The sequence below is a fragment of the Taudactylus pleione genome, unplaced genomic scaffold (genome assembly GCF_031769625.1).
Source record: "Taudactylus pleione unplaced genomic scaffold, aTauple2 ptg000815l, whole genome shotgun sequence".
NCBI lineage: Eukaryota > Metazoa > Chordata > Amphibia > Anura > Myobatrachidae > Taudactylus > Taudactylus pleione.
The window spans coordinates 1,306,331-1,326,535 of NW_028285217.1; the positions used below are offsets into that span (position 1 = coordinate 1,306,331).

At 31.6% G+C, this 20,205-nt stretch overlaps 6 non-coding genes across 6 annotated transcripts; all 6 read left to right on the forward strand.

Annotated features, from left to right (window-relative positions):
- The first annotated feature begins 1,523 nt into the window (after positions 1-1,523).
- On the forward strand, positions 1,524-1,596 carry TRNAF-GAA (transfer RNA phenylalanine (anticodon GAA)). Its single transcript has one exon. It is a non-coding gene; the product is annotated as a tRNA-Phe (tRNA).
- Positions 1,597-5,425: 3,829 nt separating this feature from the next.
- On the forward strand, positions 5,426-5,498 carry TRNAF-GAA (transfer RNA phenylalanine (anticodon GAA)). The gene has a single exon. It is a non-coding gene; the product is annotated as a tRNA-Phe (tRNA).
- A 5,287-nt stretch (positions 5,499-10,785) lies between these two features.
- Positions 10,786-10,858, forward strand: TRNAF-GAA (transfer RNA phenylalanine (anticodon GAA)). Its single transcript has one exon. It is a non-coding gene; the product is annotated as a tRNA-Phe (tRNA).
- Positions 10,859-14,687: 3,829 nt separating this feature from the next.
- TRNAF-GAA (transfer RNA phenylalanine (anticodon GAA)) lies at positions 14,688-14,760 on the forward strand. The gene has a single exon. It is a non-coding gene; the product is annotated as a tRNA-Phe (tRNA).
- Positions 14,761-16,638: 1,878 nt separating this feature from the next.
- TRNAF-GAA (transfer RNA phenylalanine (anticodon GAA)) lies at positions 16,639-16,711 on the forward strand. Its single transcript has one exon. It is a non-coding gene; the product is annotated as a tRNA-Phe (tRNA).
- Positions 16,712-18,096: 1,385 nt separating this feature from the next.
- On the forward strand, positions 18,097-18,169 carry TRNAF-GAA (transfer RNA phenylalanine (anticodon GAA)). Its single transcript has one exon. It is a non-coding gene; the product is annotated as a tRNA-Phe (tRNA).
- The last annotated feature ends 2,036 nt before the right edge of the window (positions 18,170-20,205 follow it).

The window sequence follows — 20,205 nt, forward strand, 5'->3', positions numbered from 1 at the left end:
CTTAACCTTGTGTAACCATGCAAACATAGCTCAGTTGATGTCTTAGTGACTTTTGCCATACACAGACCTTGCCGAAATAGCTCAGTTGGGAGAGCGTTAGACTGAAGATCTAAAGGTCCCTGGTTTTGGCATGTTTGAGTGCATTTTTCTTTTTTCCTTGAGTAGTGATCAGAATTTAATTATTTCAAATTTAAACAACATCATTTCTTAACATAGTTGAGTATTCAGTAGTAACTTCTAAATGATGAGAATGTTTATTTAACAACACGGTGCATAAATACAGCTTAAATATTGTTTTCATGTTTTAAGTCACGCTACTCTAACTATTATGAAAATTTGAAGTAATCTAACAATGCTTCCTGACCACAGTTTGTTAAAACTTTTACTTAAATGTATGATTAAGGGTTTGTAATGGATATATTTACAGTATAAAACACATATTTTCTTTTCATTTCATGCAATCATGCTGACAGAAAAATATTGATACTTAACCTTGTGTAACCATGCAAACATAGCTCAGTTGATGTCTTAGTGACTTTTGCCATACACAGACCTTGCCGAAATAGCTCAGTTGGGAGAGCGTTAGACTGAAGATCTAAAGGTCCCTGGTTTCGGCATGTTTGAGTGCATTTTTCTTTTTTCCTTGAGTAGTGATCAGAATTTAATTATTTCAAATTTAAACAACATCATTTCTTAACATAGTTGAGTATTCAGTAGTAACTTCTAAATGATGAGAATGTTTATTTAACAACACGGTGCATAAATACAGCTTAAATATTGTTTTCATGTTTTAAGTCACGCTACTCTAACTATTATGAAAATTTGAAGTAATCTAACAATGCTTCCTGACCACAATTTGTTAAAACTTTTACTTAAATGTATGATTAAGGGTTTGTAATGGATATATTTACAGTATAAAACACATATTTTCTTTTCATTTCATGCAATCATGATGACAGAAAAATATTGATACTAAACCTTGTGTAACCATGCAAACATAGCTCAGTTGAGGTCTTAGTGACTTTTGCCATACACAGACTTTGCCAAAATAGCTCAGTTGGGAGAGCGTTAGACTGAAGATCTAAAGGTCCCGGGTTTCAGCATGTTTGAGTACCTTTTTTCTTCTTTCCTTGAGCAGTTATCAGTTTTTAAGTATTTCAAATGTAAACAACATCATTTCTTAACATAGTTGAGTATTCAGTGGTAACTTCTAAATGATGAGAATGTTTATTTAACAACATGGTGCATAAATACAGCTTAAATATTGTTTTCATGATGTCCATCATGCTACTCTATTATGAAAATTTGAAATAAACTAACTGCTTTCTGACCACAATTTGTTAAAACTTTTACTTAAATGTATGATTAAGGGTTTGTAATGGATATATTTACAGTATAAAACACATCTTTTCTCTTCATTTCATGCAATCATGATGACAGAAAAATATTGACACTTAACCTTGTGTAACCATGCAAACATAGCTCAGTTGAGGTCTTAGTGACTTTTGCCATACACATACCTTGCTGAAATAGCTCAGTTGGGAGAGCGTTAGACTGAAGATCTAAAGGTCCCTGGTTCGATCCCGGGTTTCAGCATGTTTGAGTGCATTTTTCTTTTTTCCTTGAGTAGTGATCAGAATTTAATTATTTCAAATTTAAACAACATCATTTCTTAACATAGTTGAGTATTCAGTAGTAACTTCTAAATGATGAGAATGTTTATTTAACAACACGGTGCATAAATACAGCTTAAATATTGTTTTCATGTTGTCCGTCATGCTACTCTATTATGAAAATTTGAAGTAAACTAACTGCTTCCTGACCACAATTTGTTAAAACTTTTACTTAAATGTATGATTAAGGGCTTGTAATTTATATATTTACAGTATAAAACACATATTTTCTTTTCATTTCATGCAATCATTATGACAGAAAAATATTGATACTAAACCTTGTGTAACCATGCAAACATAGCTCAGTTGAGTTCTTAGTGACTTTTGCCATACACAGACTTTGCCAAAATAGCTCAGTTGGGAGAGCGTTAGACTGAAGATCTAAAGGTCCCGGGTTTCAGCATGTTTGAGTACCTTTTTTCTTCTTTCCTTGAGCAGTTATCAGTTTTTAAGTATTTCAAATGTAAACAACATCATTTCTTAACATAGTTGAGTATTCAGTGGCAACTTCTAAATGATGAGAATGTTTATTTAACAACACGGTGCATAAATACAGCTTAAATATTGTTTTCATGATGTCCATCATGCTACTCTATTATGAAAATTTGAAATAAACTAACTGCTTTCTGACCACAATTTGTTAAAACTTTTACTTAAATGTATGATTAAGGGTTTGTAATGGATATATTTACAGTATAAAACACATCTTTTCTCTTCATTTCATGCAATCATGATGACAGAAAAATATTAATACTTAACCTTGTGTAACCATGCATACATAGCTCAGTTGAGGTCTTAGTGACTTTTGTCATACACATACTTTTCCAAAATCGCTCAGTTGGGAGAGCGTTAGACTGGAGATCTAAAGGTCCCTTGTTCAATCCCTGGTTTCGGCATGTTTGTGTGCATTTTTCTTTTTTCCTTGAGTAGTGATCAGAATTTAATTATTTCAAATTTAAACAACATCATTTCTTAACATAGTTGAGTATTCAGTAGTAACTTCTAAATGATGAGAATGTTTATTTAACAACACGGTGCATAAATACAGCTTAAATATTGTTTTCATGTTTTAAGTCACGCTACTCTAACTATTATGAAAATTTGAAGTAATCTAACAATGCTTCCTGACCACAGTTTGTTAAAACTTTTACTTAAATGTATGATTAAGGGTTTGTAATGGATATATTTACAGTATAAAACACATATTTTCTTTTCATTTCATGCAATCATGCTGACAGAAAAATATTGATACTTAACCTTGTGTAACCATGCAAACATAGCTCAGTTGATGTCTTAGTGACTTTTGCCATACACAGACCTTGCCGAAATAGCTCAGTTGGGAGAGCGTTAGACTGAAGATCTAAAGGTACCTGGTTCAATCCCGTGTTTTGGCATGTTTGAGTGCATTTTTCTTTTTTCCTTGAGTAGTGATCAGAATTTAATTATTTCAAATTTAAACAACATCATTTCTTAACATAGTTGAGTATTCAGTAGTAACTTCTAAATGATGAGAATGTTTATTTAACAACACGGTGCATAAATACAGCTTAAATATTGTTTTCATGTTGTCCGTCATGCTACTCTATTATGAAAATTTGAAGTAAACTAACTGCTTCCTGACCACAATTTGTTAAAACTTTTACTTAAATGTATGATTAAGGGCTTGTAATTTATATATTTACAGTATAAAATACATCTTTTCTCTTCATTTCATGCAATCATGATGACAGAAAAATATTGATACTTAACCTTGTGTAACCATGCAAACATAGCTCAGTTGATGTCTTAGTGACTTTTGCCATACACAGACCATGCCGAAATAGCTCAGTTGGGAGAGCGTTAGACTGAAGATCTAAAGGTCCCTGGTTTCGGCATGTTTGAGTGCATATTTCTTTTTTCCATGAGTAGTGATCAGAATTTAATTATTTCAAATTTAATCAACATCATTTCTTAACATAGTTGAGTATTCAGTAGTAACTTCTAAATCATGAGAATGTTTATTTAACAACACGGTGCATAAATACAGCTTAAATATTGTTTTCATGTTTTAAGTCACGCTACTCTAACTATTATGAAAATTTGAAGTAATCTAACAATGCTTCCTGACCACAATTTGTTAAAACTTTTACTTAAATGTATGATTAAGGGTTTGTAATGGATATATTTACAGTATAAAACACATATTTTCTTTTCATTTCATGGAATCATGCTGACAGAAAAATATTGATACTTAACCTTGTGTAACCATGCAAACATAGCTCAGTTGATGTCTTAGTGACTTTTGCCATACACAGACCTTGCCGAAATAGCTCAGTTGGGAGAGCGTTAGACTGAAGATCTAAAGGTCCCTGGTTTTGGCATGTTTGAGTGCATTTTTCTTTTTTCCTTGAGTAGTGATCAGAATTTAATTATTTCAAATTTAAACAACATCATTTCTTAACATAGTTGAGTATTCAGTAGTAACTTCTAAATGATGAGAATGTTTATTTAACAACACGGTGCATAAATACAGCTTAAATATTGTTTTCATGTTTTAAGTCACGCTACTCTAACTATTATGAAAATTTGAAGTAATCTAACAATGCTTCCTGACCACAGTTTGTTAAAACTTTTACTTAAATGTATGATTAAGGGTTTGTAATGGATATATTTACAGTATAAAACACATATTTTCTTTTCATTTCATGCAATCATGCTGGCAGAAAAATATTGATACTTAACCTTGTGTAACCATGCAAACATAGCTCAGTTGATGTCTTAGTGACTTTTGCCATACACAGACCTTACCGAAATAGCTCAGTTGGGAGAGCGTTAGACTGAAGATCTAAAGGTCCCTGGTTTCGGCATGTTTGAGTGCATTTTTCTTTTTTCCTTGAGTAGTGATCAGAATTTAATTATTTCAAATTTAAACAACATCATTTCTTAACATAGTTGAGTATTCAGTAGTAACTTCTAAATGATGAGAATGTTTATTTAACAACACGGTGCATAAATACAGCTTAAATATTGTTTTCATGTTTTAAGTCACGCTACTCTAACTATTATGAAAATTTGAAGTAATCTAACAATGCTTCCTGACCACAATTTGTTAAAACTTTTACTTAAATGTATGATTAAGGGTTTGTAATGGATATATTTACAGTATAAAACACATATTTTCTTTTCATTTCATGCAATCATGATGACAGAAAAATATTGATACTAAACCTTGTGTAACCATGCAAACATAGCTCAGTTGAGGTCTTAGTGACTTTTGCCATACACAGACTTTGCCAAAATAGCTCAGTTGGGAGAGCGTTAGACTGAAGATCTAAAGGTCCCGGGTTTCAGCATGTTTGAGTACCTTTTTTCTTCTTTCCTTGAGCAGTTATCAGTTTTTAAGTATTTCAAATGTAAACAACATCATTTCTTAACATAGTTGAGTATTCAGTGGTAACTTCTAAATGATGAGAATGTTTATTTAACAACACGGTGCATAAATACAGCTTAAATATTGTTTTCATGATGTCCATCATGCTACTCTATTATGAAAATTTGAAATAAACTAACTGCTTTCTGACCACAATTTGTTAAAACTTTTACTTAAATGTATGATTAAGGGCTTGTAATTTATATAATTACAGTATAAAATACATCTTTTCTCTTCATTTCATGCAATCATGATGACAGAAAAATATTGATACTTAACCTTGTGTAACCATGCAAACATAGCTCAGTTGAGGTCTTAGTGACTTTTGCCATACACATACCTTGCCGAAATAGCTCAGTTGGGAGAGCGTTAGACTGAAGATCTAAAGGTCCCTGGTTCGATCCCGGGTTTCAGCATGTTTGAGTGCATTTTTCTTTTTCCTTGAGTAGTGATCAGAATTTAATTATTTCAAATTTAAACAACATCATTTCTTAACATAGTTGAGTATTCAGTAGTAACTTCTAAATGATGAGAATGTTTATTTAACAACACGGTGCATAAATACAGCTTAAATATTGTTTTCATGTTGTCCGTCATGCTACTCTATTATGAAAATTTGAAGTAAACTAACTGCTTCCTGACCAGAATTTGTTAAAACTTTTACTTAAATGTATGATTAAGGGCTTGTAATTTATATATTTACAGTATAAAATACATCTTTTCTCTTCATTTCATGCAATCATGATGACAGAAAAATATTGATACTTAACCTTGTGTAACCATGCAAACATAGCTCAGTTGATGTCTTAGTGACTTTTGCCATACACAGACCATGCCGAAATAGCTCAGTTGGGAGAGCGTTAGACTGAAGATCTAAAGGTCCCTGGTTTCGGCATGTTTGAGTGCATATTTTTTTTTTCCATGAGTAGTGATCAGAATTTAATTATTTCAAATTTAATCAACATCATTTCTTAACATAGTTGAGTATTCAGTAGTAACTTCTAAATGATGAGAATGTTTATTTAACAACACGGTGCATAAATACAGCTTAAATATTGTTTTCATGTTTTAAGTCACGCTACTCTAACTATTATGAAAATTTGAAGTAATCTAACAATGCTTCCTGACCACAATTTGTTAAAACTTTTACTTAAATGTATGATTAAGGGGTTGTAATGGATATATTTACAGTATAAAACACATATTTTCTTTTCATTTCATGCAATCATGCTGACAGAAAAATATTGATACTTAACCTTGTGTAACCATGCAAACATAGCTCAGTTGATGTCTTAGTGACTTTTGCCATACACAGACCTTGCCGAAATAGCTCAGTTGGGAGAGCGTTAGACTGAAGATCTAAAGGTCCCTGGTTTCGGCATGTTTGAGTGCATTTTTCTTTTTTCCTTGAGTAGTGATCAGAATTTAATTATTTCAAATTTAAACAACATCATTTCTTAACATAGTTGAGTATTCAGTAGTAACTTCTAAATGATGAGAATGTTTATTTAACAACACGGTGCATAAATACAGCTTAAATATTGTTTTCATGTTTTAAGTCACGCTACTCTAACTATTATGAAAATTTGAAGTAATCTAACAATGCTTCCTGACCACAATTTGTTAAAACTTTTACTTAAATGTATGATTAAGGGTTTGTAATGGATATATTTACAGTATAAAACACATATTTTCTTTTCATTTCATGCAATCATGATGACAGAAAAATATTGATACTAAACCTTGTGTAACCATGCAAACATAGCTCAGTTGAGGTCTTAGTGACTTTTGCCATACACAGACTTTGCCAAAATAGCTCAGTTGGGAGAGCGTTAGACTGAAGATCTAAAGGTCCCGGGTTTCAGCATGTTTGAGTACCTTTTTTCTTCTTTCCTTGAGCAGTTATCAGTTTTTAAGTATTTCAAATGTAAACAACATCATTTCTTAACATAGTTGAGTATTCAGTGGTAACTTCTAAATGATGAGAATGTTTATTTAACAACACGGTGCATAAATACAGCTTAAATATTGTTTTCATGATGTCCATCATGCTACTCTATTATGAAAATTTGAAATAAACTAACTGCTTTCTGACCACAATTTGTTAAAACTTTTACTTAAATGTATGATTAAGGGTTTGTAATGGATATATTTACAGTATAAAACACATCTTTTCTCTTCATTTCATGCAATCATGATGACAGAAAAATATTGATACTTAACCTTGTGTAACTATGCAAACATAGCTCAGTTGAGGTCTTAGTGACTTTTGCCATACACATACCTTGACGAAATAGCTCAGTTGGGAGAGCGTTAGACTGAAGATCTAAAGGTCCCTGGTTCGATCCCGGGTTTCAGCATGTTTGAGTGCATTTTTCTTTTTTCCTTGAGTAGTGATCAGAATTTAATTATTTCAAATTTAAACAACATCATTTCTTAACATAGTTGAGTATTCAGTAGTAACTTCTAAATGATGAGAATGTTTATTTAACAACACGGTGCATAAATACAGCTTAAATATTGTTTTCATGTTGTCCGTCATGCTACTCTATTATGAAAATTTGAAGTAAACTAACTGCTTCCTGACCACAATTTGTTAAAACTTTTACTTAAATGTATGATTAAGGGCTTGTAATTTATATATTTACAGTATAAAACACATATTTTCTTTTCATTTCATGCAATCATTATGACAGAAAAATATTGATACTAAACCTTGTGTAACCATGCAAACATAGCTCAGTTGAGGTCTTAGTGACTTTTGCCATACACAGACTTTGCCAAAATAGCTCAGTTGGGAGAGCGTTAGACTGAAGATCTAAAGGTCCCGGGTTTCAGCATGTTTGAGTACCTTTTTTCTTCTTTCCTTGAGCAGTTATCAGTTTTTAAGTATTTCAAATGTAAACAACATCATTTCTTAACATAGTTGAGTATTCAGTGGCAACTTCTAAATGATGAGAATGTTTATTTAACAACACGGTGCATAAATACAGCTTAAATATTGATTTCATGATGTCCATCATGCTACTCTATTATGAAAATTTGAAATAAACTAACTGCTTTCTGACCACAATTTGTTAAAACTTTTACTTAAATGTATGATTAAGGGTTTGTAATGGATATATTTACAGTATAAAACACATCTTTTCTCTTCATTTCATGCAATCATGATGACAGAAAAATATTAATACTTAACCTTGTGTAACCATGCATACATAGCTCAGTTGAGGTCTTAGTGACTTTTGTCATACACATACCTTTCCAAAATAGCTCAGTTGGGAGAGCGTTAGACTGAAGATCTAAAGGCCCCTTGTTCAATCCCTGGTTTCGGCATGTTTGTGTGCATTTTTCTTTTTTCCTTGAGTAGTGATCAGAATTTAATTATTTCAAATTTAAACAACATCATTTCTTAACATAGTTGAGTATTCAGTAGTAACTTCTAAATGATGAGAATGTTTATTTAACAACACGGTGCATAAATACAGCTTAAATATTGTTTTCATGTTTTAAGTCACGCTACTCTAACTATTATGAAAATTTGAAGTAATCTAACAATGCTTCCTGACCACAGTTTGTTAAAACTTTTACTTAAATGTATGATTAAGGGTTTGTAATGGATATATTTACAGTATAAAACACATATTTTCTTTTCATTTCATGCAATCATGCTGACAGAAAAATATTGATACTTAACCTTGTGTAACCATGCAAACATAGCTCAGTTGATGTCTTAGTGACTTTTGCCATACACAGACCTTGCCGAAATAGCTCAGTTGGGAGAGCGTTAGACTGAAGATCTAAAGGTACCTGGTTCAATTCCGTGTTTTGGCATGTTTGAGTGCATTTTTCTTTTTTCCTTGAGTAGTGATCAGAATTTAATTATTTCAAATTTAAACAACATCATTTCTTAACATAGTTGAGTATTCAGTAGTAACTTCTAAATGATGAGAATGTTTATTTAACAACACGGTGCATAAATACAGCTTAAATATTGTTTTCATGTTGTCCGTCATGCTACTCTATTATGAAAATTTGAAGTAAACTAACTGCTTCCTGACCACAATTTGTTAAAACTTTTACTTAAATGTATGATTAAGGGCTTGTAATTTATATATTTACAGTATAAAATACATCTTTTCTCTTCATTTCATGCAATCATGATGACAGAAAAATATTGATACTTAACCTTGTGTAACCATGCAAACATAGCTCAGTTGATGTCTTAGTGACTTTTGCCATACACAGACCATGCCGAAATAGCTCAGTTGGGAGAGCGTTAGACTGAAGATCTAAAGGTCCCTGGTTTCGGCATGTTTGAGTGCATATTTCTTTTTTCCATGAGTAGTGATCAGAATTTAATTATTTCAAATTTAATCAACATCATTTCTTAACATAGTTGAGTATTCAGTAGTAACTTCTAAATGATGAGAATGTTTATTTAACAACACGGTGCATAAATACAGCTTAAATATTGTTTTCATGTTTTAAGTCACGCTACTCTAACTATTATGAAAATTTGAAGTAATCTAACAATGCTTCCTGACCACAATTTGTTAAAACTTTTACTTAAATGTATGATTAAGGGTTTGTAATGGATATATTTACAGTATAAAACACATATTTTCTTTTCATTTCATGGAATCATGCTGACAGAAAAATATTGATACTTAACCTTGTGAAACCATGCAAACATAGCTCAGTTGATGTCTTAGTGACTTTTGCCATACACAGACCTTGCCGAAATAGCTCAGTTGGGAGAGCGTTAGACTGAAGATCTATAGGTCCCTGGTTTCGGCATGTTTGAGTGCATTTTTCTTTTTTCCTTGAGTAGTGATCAGAATTTAATTATTTTAAATTTAAACAACATCATTTCTTAACATAGTTGAGTATTCAGTAGTAACTTCTAAATGATGAGAATGTTTATTTAACAACACAGTGCATAAATACAGCTTAAATATTGTTTTCATGTTTTAAGTCACGCTACTCTAACTATTATGAAAATTTGAAGTAATCTAACAATGCTTCCTGACCACAATTTGTTAAAACTTTTACTTAAATGTATGATTAAGGGTTTGTAATGGATATATTTACAGTATAAAACACATATTTTCTTTTCATTTCATGCAATCATGATGACAGAAAAATATTGATACTAAACCTTGTGTAACCATGCAAACATAGCTCAGTTGAGGTCTTAGTGACTTTTGCCATACACAGACTTTGCCAAAATAGCTCAGTTGGGAGAGCGTTAGACTGAAGATCTAAAGGTCCCGGGTTTCAGCATGTTTGAGTACCTTTTGTCTTCTTTCCTTGAGCAGTTATCAGTTTTTAAGAATTTCAAATGTAAACAACATCATTTCTTAACATAGTTGAGTATTCAGTGGTAACTTCTAAATGATGAGAATGTTTATTTAACAACACGGTGCATAAATACAGCTTAAATATTGTTTTCATGATGTCCATCATGCTACTCTATTATGAAAATTTGAAATAAACTAACTGCTTTCTGACCACAATTTGTTAAAACTTTTACTTAAATGTATGATTAAGGGTTTGTAATGGATATATTTACAGTATAAAACACATCTTTTCTCTTCATTTCATGCAATCATGATGACAGAAATATATTGATACTTAACCTTGTGTAACCATGCAAACATAGCTCAGTTGAGGTCTTAGTGACTTTTGCCATACACATACCTTGCCGAAATAGCTCAGTTGGGAGAGCGTTAGACTGAAGATCTAAAGGTCCCTGGTTCGATCCCGGGTTTCGGCATGTTTGAGTGCATTTTTCTTTATTCCATGAGTAGTGATCAGAATTTAATTATTTCAAATTTAATCAACATCATTTCTTAACATAGTTGAGTATTCAGTAGTAACTTCTAAATGATGAGAATGTTTATTTAACAACACGGTGCATAAATACAGCTTAAATATTGTTTTCATGTTGTCCGTCATGCTACTCTATTATGAAAATTTGAAGTAAACTAACTGCTTCCTGACCACAATTTGTTAAAACTTTTACTTAAATGTATGATTAAGGGCTTGTAATTTATATATTTACAGTATAAAACACATATTTTCTTTTCATTTCATGCAATCATTATGACAGAAAAATATTGATACTAAACCTTGTGTAACCATGCAAACATAGCTCAGTTGAGGTCTTAGTGACTTTTGCCATACACAGACTTTGCCAAAATAGCTCAGTTGGGAGAGCGTTAGACTGAAGATCTAAAGGTCCCGGGTTTCAGCATGTTTGAGTACCTTTTTTCTTCTTTCCTTGAGCAGTTATCAGTTTTTAAGTATTTCAAATGTAAACAACATCATTTCTTAACATAGTTGAGTATTCAGTGGCAACTTCTAAATGATGAGAATGTTTATTTAACAACACGGTGCATAAATACAGCTTAAATATTGATTTCATGATGTCCATCATGCTACTCTATTATGAAAATTTGAAATAAACTAACTGCTTTCTGACCACAATTTGTTAAAACTTTTACTTAAATGTATGATTAAGGGTTTGTAATGGATATATTTACAGTATAAAACACATCTTTTCTCTTCATTTCATGCAATCATGATGACAGAAAAATATTAATACTTAACCTTGTGTAACCATGCATACATAGCTCAGTTGAGGTCTTAGTGACTTTTGTCATACACATACCTTTCCAAAATAGCTCAGTTGGGAGAGCGTTAGACTGAAGATCTAAAGGCCCCTTGTTCAATCCCTGGTTTCGGCATGTTTGTGTGCATTTTTCTTTTTTCCTTGAGTAGTGATCAGAATTTAATTATTTCAAATTTAAACAACATCATTTCTTAACATAGTTGAGTATTCAGTAGTAACTTCTAAATGATGAGAATGTTTATTTAACAACACGGTGCATAAATACAGCTTAAATATTGTTTTCATGTTTTAAGTCACGCTACTCTAACTATTATGAAAATTTGAAGTAATCTAACAATGCTTCCTGACCACAGTTTGTTATAACTTTTACTTAAATGTATGATTAAGGGTTTGTAATGGATATATTTACAGTATAAAACACATATTTTCTTTTCATTTCATGCAATCATGCTGACAGAAAAATATTGATACTTAACCTTGTGTAACCATGCAAACATAGCTCAGTTGATGTCTTAGTGACTTTTGCCATACACAGACCTTGCCGAAATAGCTCAGTTGGGAGAGCGTTAGACTGAAGATCTAAAGGTACCTGGTTCAATCCCGTGTTTTGGCATGTTTGAGTGCATTTTTCTTTTTTCCTTGAGTAGTGATCAGAATTTAATTATTTCAAATTTAAACAACATCATTTCTTAACATAGTTGAGTATTCAGTAGTAACTTCTAAATGATGAGAATGTTTATTTAACAACACGGTGCATAAATACAGCTTAAATATTGTTTTCATGTTGTCCGTCATGCTACTCTATTATGAAAATTTGAAGTAAACTAACTGCTTCCTGACCACAATTTGTTAAAACTTTTACTTAAATGTATGATTAAGGGCTTGTAATTTATATATTTACAGTATAAAATACATCTTTTCTCTTCATTTCATGCAATCATGATGACAGAAAAATATTGATACTTAACCTTGTGTAACCATGCAAACATAGCTCAGTTGATGTCTTAGTGACTTTTGCCATACACAGACCATGCCGAAATAGCTCAGTTGGGAGAGCGTTAGACTGAAGATCTAAAGGTCCCTGGTTTCGGCATGTTTGAGTGCATATTTCTTTTTTCCATGAGTAGTGATCAGAATTTAATTATTTCAAATTTAATCAACATCATTTCTTAACATAGTTGAGTATTCAGTAGTAACTTCTAAATTATGAGAATGTTTATTTAACAACACGGTGCATAAATACAGCTTAAATATTGTTTTCATGTTTTAAGTCACGCTACTCTAACTATTATGAAAATTTGAAGTAATCTAACAATGCTTCCTGACCACAATTTGTTAAAACTTTTACTTAAATGTATGATTAAGGGTTTGTAATGGATATATTTACAGTATAAAACACATATTTTCTTTTCATTTCATGGAATCATGCTGACAGAAAAATATTGATACTTAACCTTGTGAAACCATGCAAACATAGCTCAGTTGATGTCTTAGTGACTTTTGCCATACACAGACCTTGCCGAAATAGCTCAGTTGGGAGAGCGTTAGACTGAAGATCTAAAGGTCCCTGGTTTTGGCATGTTTGAGTGCATTTTTCTTTTTTCCTTGAGTAGTGATCAGAATTTAATTATTTCAAATTTAAACAACATCATTTCTTAACATAGTTGAGTATTCAGTAGTAACTTCTAAATGATGAGAATGTTTATTTAACAACACGGTGCATAAATACAGCTTAAATATTGTTTTCATGTTTTAAGTCACGCTACTCTAACTATTATGAAAATTTGAAGTAATCTAACAATGCTTCCTGACCACAGTTTGTTAAAACTTTTACTTAAATGTATGATTAAGGGTTTGTAATGGATATATTTACAGTATAAAACACATATTTTCTTTTCATTTCATGCAATCATGCTGACAGAAAAATATTGATACTTAACCTTGTGTAACCATGCAAACATAGCTCAGTTGATGTCTTAGTGACTTTTGCCATACACAGACCTTGCCGAAATAGCTCAGTTGGGAGAGCGTTAGACTGAAGATCTATAGGTCCCTGGTTTCGGCATGTTTGAGTGCATTTTTCTTTTTTCCTTGAGTAGTGATCAGAATTTAATTATTTCAAATTTAAACAACATCATTTCTTAGCATAGTTGAGTATTCAGTAGTAACTTCTAAATGATGAGAATGTTTATTTAACAACACAGTGCATAAATACAGCTTAAATATTGTTTTCATGTTTTAAGTCACGCTACTCTAACTATTATGAAAATTTGAAGTAATCTAACAATGCTTCCTGACCACAATTTGTTAAAACTTTTACTTAAATGTATGATTAAGGGTTTGTAATGGATATATTTACAGTATAAAACACATATTTTCTTTTCATTTCATGCAATCATGATGACAGAAAAATATTGATACTAAACCTTGTGTAACCATGCAAACATAGCTCAGTTGAGGTCTTAGTGACTTTTGCCATACACAGACTTTGCCAAAATAGCTCAGTTGGGAGAGCGTTAGACTGAAGATCTAAAGGTCCCGGGTTTCAGCATGTTTGAGTACCTTTTGTCTTCTTTCCTTGAGCAGTTATCAGTTTTTAAGAATTTCAAATGTAAACAACATCATTTCTTAACATAGTTGAGTATTCAGTGGTAACTTCTAAATGATGAGAATGTTTATTTAACAACACGGTGCATAAATACAGCTTAAATATTGTTTTCATGATGTCCATCATGCTACTCTATTATGAAAATTTGAAATAAACTAACTGCTTTCTGACCACAATTTGTTAAAACTTTTACTTAAATGTATGATTAAGGGTTTGTAATGGATATATTTACAGTATAAAACACATCTTTTCTCTTCATTTCATGCAATCATGATGACAGAAATATATTGATACTTAACCTTGTGTAACCATGCAAACATAGCTCAGTTGAGGTCTTAGTGACTTTTGCCATACACATACCTTGCCGAAATAGCTCAGTTGGGAGAGCGTTAGACTGAAGATCTAAAGGTCCCTGGTTCGATCCCGGGTTTCGGCATGTTTGAGTGCATTTTTCTTTATTCCATGAGTAGTGATCAGAATTTAATTATTTCAAATTTAATCAACATCATTTCTTAACATAGTTGAGTATTCAGTAGTAACTTCTAAATCATGAGAATGTTTATTTAACAACACGGTGCATAAATACAGCTTAAATATTGTTTTCATGTTTTAAGTCACGCTACTCTAACTATTATGAAAATTTGAAGTAATCTAACAATGCTTCCTGACCACAATTTGTTAAAACTTTTACTTAAATGTATGATTAAGGGTTTGTAATGGATATATTTACAGTATAAAACACATATTTTCTTTTCATTTCATGGAATCATGCTGACAGAAAAATATTGATACTTAACCTTGTGTAACCATGCAAACATAGCTCAGTTGATGTCTTAGTGACTTTTGCCATACACAGACCTTGCCGAAATAGCTCAGTTGGGAGAGCGTTAGACTGAAGATCTAAAGGTCCCTGGTTTTGGCATGTTTGAGTGCATTTTTCTTTTTTCCTTGAGTAGTGATCAGAATTTAATTATTTCAAATTTAAACAACATCATTTCTTAACATAGTTGAGTATTCAGTAGTAACTTCTAAATGATGAGAATGTTTATTTAACAACACGGTGCATAAATACAGCTTAAATATTGTTTTCATGTTTTAAGTCACGCTACTCTAACTATTATGAAAATTTGAAGTAATCTAACAATGCTTCCTGACCACAGTTTGTTAAAACTTTTACTTAAATGTATGATTAAGGGTTTGTAATGGATATATTTACAGTATAAAACACATATTTTCTTTTCATTTCATGCAATCATGCTGGCAGAAAAATATTGATACTTAACCTTGTGTAACCATGCAAACATAGCTCAGTTGATGTCTTAGTGACTTTTGCCATACACAGACCTTACCGAAATAGCTCAGTTGGGAGAGCGTTAGACTGAAGATCTAAAGGTCCCTGGTTTCGGCATGTTTGAGTGCATTTTTCTTTTTTCCTTGAGTAGTGATCAGAATTTAATTATTTCAAATTTAAACAACATCATTTCTTAACATAGTTGAGTATTCAGTAGTAACTTCTAAATGATGAGAATGTTTATTTAACAACACGGTGCATAAATACAGCTTAAATATTGTTTTCATGTTTTAAGTCACGCTACTCTAACTATTATGAAAATTTGAAGTAATCTAACAATGCTTCCTGACCACAATTTGTTAAAACTTTTACTTAAATGTATGATTAAGGGTTTGTAATGGATATATTTACAGTATAAAACACATATTTTCTTTTCATTTCATGCAATCATGATGACAGAAAAATATTGATACTAAACCTTGTGTAACCATGCAAACATAGCTCAGTTGAGGTCTTAGTGACTTTTGCCATACACAGACTTTGCCAAAATAGCTCAGTTGGGAGAGCGTTAGACTGAAGATCTAAAGGTCCCGGGTTTCAGCATGTTTGAGTACCTTTTTTCTTCTTTCCTTGAGCAGTTATCAGTTTTTAAGTATTTCAAATGTAAACAACATCATTTCTTAACATAGTTGAGTATTCAGTGGTAACTTCTAAATGATGAGAATGTTTATTTAACAACACGGTGCATAAATACAGCTTAAATATTGTTTTCATGATGTCCATCATGCTACTCTATTATGAAAATTTGAAATAAACTAACTGCTTTCTGACCACAATTTGTTAAAACTTTTACTTAAATGTATGATTAAGGGCTTGTAATTTATATAATTACAGTATAAAATACATCTTTTCTCTTCATTTCATGCAATCATGATGACAGAAAAATATTGATACTTAACCTTGTGTAACCATGCAAACATAGCTCAGTTGAGGTCTTAGTGACTTTTGCCATACACATACCTTGCCGAAATAGCTCAGTTGGGAGAGCGTTAGACTGAAGATCTAAAGGTTCCTGGTTCGATCCCGGGTTTCAGCATGTTTGAGTGCATTTTTCTTTTTCCTTGAGTAGTGATCAGAATTTAATTATTTCAAATTTAAACAACATCATTTCTTAACATAGTTGAGTATTCAGTAGTAACTTCTAAATGATGAGAATGTTTATTTAACAACACGGTGCATAAATACAGCTTAAATATTGTTTTCATGTTGTCCGTCATGCTACTCTATTATGAAAATTTGAAGTAAACTAACTGCTTCCTGACCAGAATTTGTTAAAACTTTTACTTAAATGTATGATTAAGGGCTTGTAATTTATATATTTACAGTATAAAATACATCTTTTCTCTTCATTTCATGCAATCATGATGACAGAAAAATATTGATACTTAACCTTGTGTAACCATGCAAACATAGCTCAGTTGATGTCTTAGTGACTTTTGCCATACACAGACCATGCCGAAATAGCTCAGTTGGGAGAGCGTTAGACTGAAGATCTAAAGGTCCCTGGTTTCGGCATGTTTGAGTGCATATTTTTTTTTTCCATGAGTAGTGATCAGAATTTAATTATTTCAAATTTAATCAACATCATTTCTTAACATAGTTGAGTATTCAGTAGTAACTTCTAAATGATGAGAATGTTTATTTAACAACACGGTGCATAAATACAGCTTAAATATTGTTTTCATGTTTTAAGTCACGCTACTCTAACTATTATGAAAATTTGAAGTAATCTAACAATGCTTCCTGACCACAATTTGTTAAAACTTTTACTTAAATGTATGATTAAGGGTTTGTAATGGATATATTTACAGTATAAAACACATATTTTCTTTTCATTTCATGCAATCATGATGACAGAAAAATATTGATACTAAACCTTGTGTAACCATGCAAACATAGCTCAGTTGAGGTCTTAGTGACTTTTGCCATACACAGACTTTGCCAAAATAGCTCAGTTGGGAGAGCGTTAGACTGAAGATCTAAAGGTCCCGGGTTTCAGCATGTTTGAGTACCTTTTTTCTTCTTTCCTTGAGCAGTTATCAGTTTTTAAGTATTTCAAATGTAAACAACATCATTTCTTAACATAGTTGAGTATTCAGTGGTAACTTCTAAATGATGAGAATGTTTATTTAACAACACGGTGCATAAATACAGCTTAAATATTGTTTTCATGATGTCCATCATGCTACTCTATTATGAAAATTTGAAATAAACTAACTGCTTTCTGACCACAATTTGTTAAAACTTTTACTTAAATGTATGATTAAGGGCTTGTAATTTATATAATTACAGTATAAAATACATCTTTTCTCTTCATTTCATGCAATCATGATGACAGAAAAATATTGATACTTAACCTTGTGTAACCATGCAAACATAGCTCAGTTGAGGTCTTAGTGACTTTTGCCATACACATACCTTGCCGAAATAGCTCAGTTGGGAGAGCGTTAGACTGAAGATCTAAAGGTCCCTGGTTCGATCCCGGGTTTCAGCATGTTTGAGTGCATTTTTCTTTTTCCTTGAGTAGTGATCAGAATTTAATTATTTCAAATTTAAACAACATCATTTCTTAACATAGTTGAGTATTCAGTAGTAACTTCTAAATGATGAGAATGTTTATTTAACAACACGGTGCATAAATACAGCTTAAATATTGTTTTCATGTTGTCCGTCATGCTACTCTATTATGAAAATTTGAAGTAAACTAACTGCTTCCTGACCAGAATTTGTTAAAACTTTTACTTAAATGTATGATTAAGGGCTTGTAATTTATATATTTACAGTATAAAATACATCTTTTCTCTTCATTTCATGCAATCATGATGACAGAAAAATATTGATACTTAACCTTGTGTAACCATGCAAACATAGCTCAGTTGATGTCTTAGTGACTTTTGCCATACACAGACCATGCCGAAATAGCTCAGTTGGGAGAGCGTTAGACTGAAGATCTAAAGGTCCCTGGTTTCGGCATGTTTGAGTGCATATTTTTTTTTTCCATGAGTAGTGATCAGAATTTAATTATTTCAAATTTAATCAACATCATTTCTTAACATAGTTGAGTATTCAGTAGTAACTTCTAAATGATGAGAATGTTTATTTAACAACACGGTGCATAAATACAGCTTAAATATTGTTTTCATGTTTTAAGTCACGCTACTCTAACTATTATGAAAATTTGAAGTAATCTAACAATGCTTCCTGACCACAATTTGTTAAAACTTTTACTTAAATGTATGATTAAGGGGTTGTAATGGATATATTTACAGTATAAAACACATATTTTCTTTTCATTTCATGCAATCATGCTGACAGAAAAATATTGATACTTAACCTTGTGTAACCATGCAAACATAGCTCAGTTGATGTCTTAGTGACTTTTGCCATACACAGACCTTGCCGAAATAGCTCAGTTGGGAGAGCGTTAGACTGAAGATCTAAAGGTCCCTGGTTTCGGCATGTTTGAGTGCATTTTTCTTTTTTCCTTGAGTAGTGATCAGAATTTAATTATTTCAAATTTAAACAACATCATTTCTTAACATAGTTGAGTATTCAGTAGTAACTTCTAAATGATGAGAATGTTTATTTAACAACACGGTGCATAAATACAGCTTAAATATTGTTTTCATGTTTTAAGTCACGCTACTCTAACTATTATGAAAATTTGAAGTAATCTAACAATGCTTCCTGACCACAGTTTGTTAAAACTTTTACTTAAATGTATGATTAAGGGTTTGTAATGGATATATTTACAGTATAAAACACATATTTTCTTTTCATTTCATGCAATCATGCTGACAGAAAAATATTGATACTTAACCTTGTGTAACCATGCAAACATAGCTCAGTTGATGTCTTAGTGACTTTTGCCATACACAGACCTTGCCGAAATAGCTCAGTTGGGAGAGCGTTAGACTGAAGATCTATAGGTCCCTGGTTTCGGCATGTTTGAGTGCATTTTTCTTTTTTCCTTGAGTAGTGATCAGAATTTAATTATTTCAAATTTAAACAACATCATTTCTTAACATAGTTGAGTATTCAGTAGTAACTTCTAAATGATGAGAATGTTTATTTAACAACACAGTGCATAAATACAGCTTAAATATTGTTTTCATGTTTTAAGTCACGCTACTCTAACTATTATGAAAATTTGAAGTAATCTAACAATGCTTCCTGACCACAATTTGTTAAAACTTTTACTTAAATGTATGATTAAGGGTTTGTAATGGATATATTTACAGTATAAAACACATATTTTCTTTTCATTTCATGCAATCATGATGACAGAAAAATATTGATACTAAACCTTGTGTAACCATGCAAACATAGCTCAGTTGAGGTCTTAGTGACTTTTGCCATACACAGACTTTGCCAAAATAGCTCAGTTGGGAGAGCGTTAGACTGAAGATCTAAAGGTCCCGGGTTTCAGCATGTTTGAGTACCTTTTGTCTTCTTTCCTTGAGCAGTTATCAGTTTTTAAGAATTTCAAATGTAAACAACATCATTTCTTAACATAGTTGAGTATTCAGT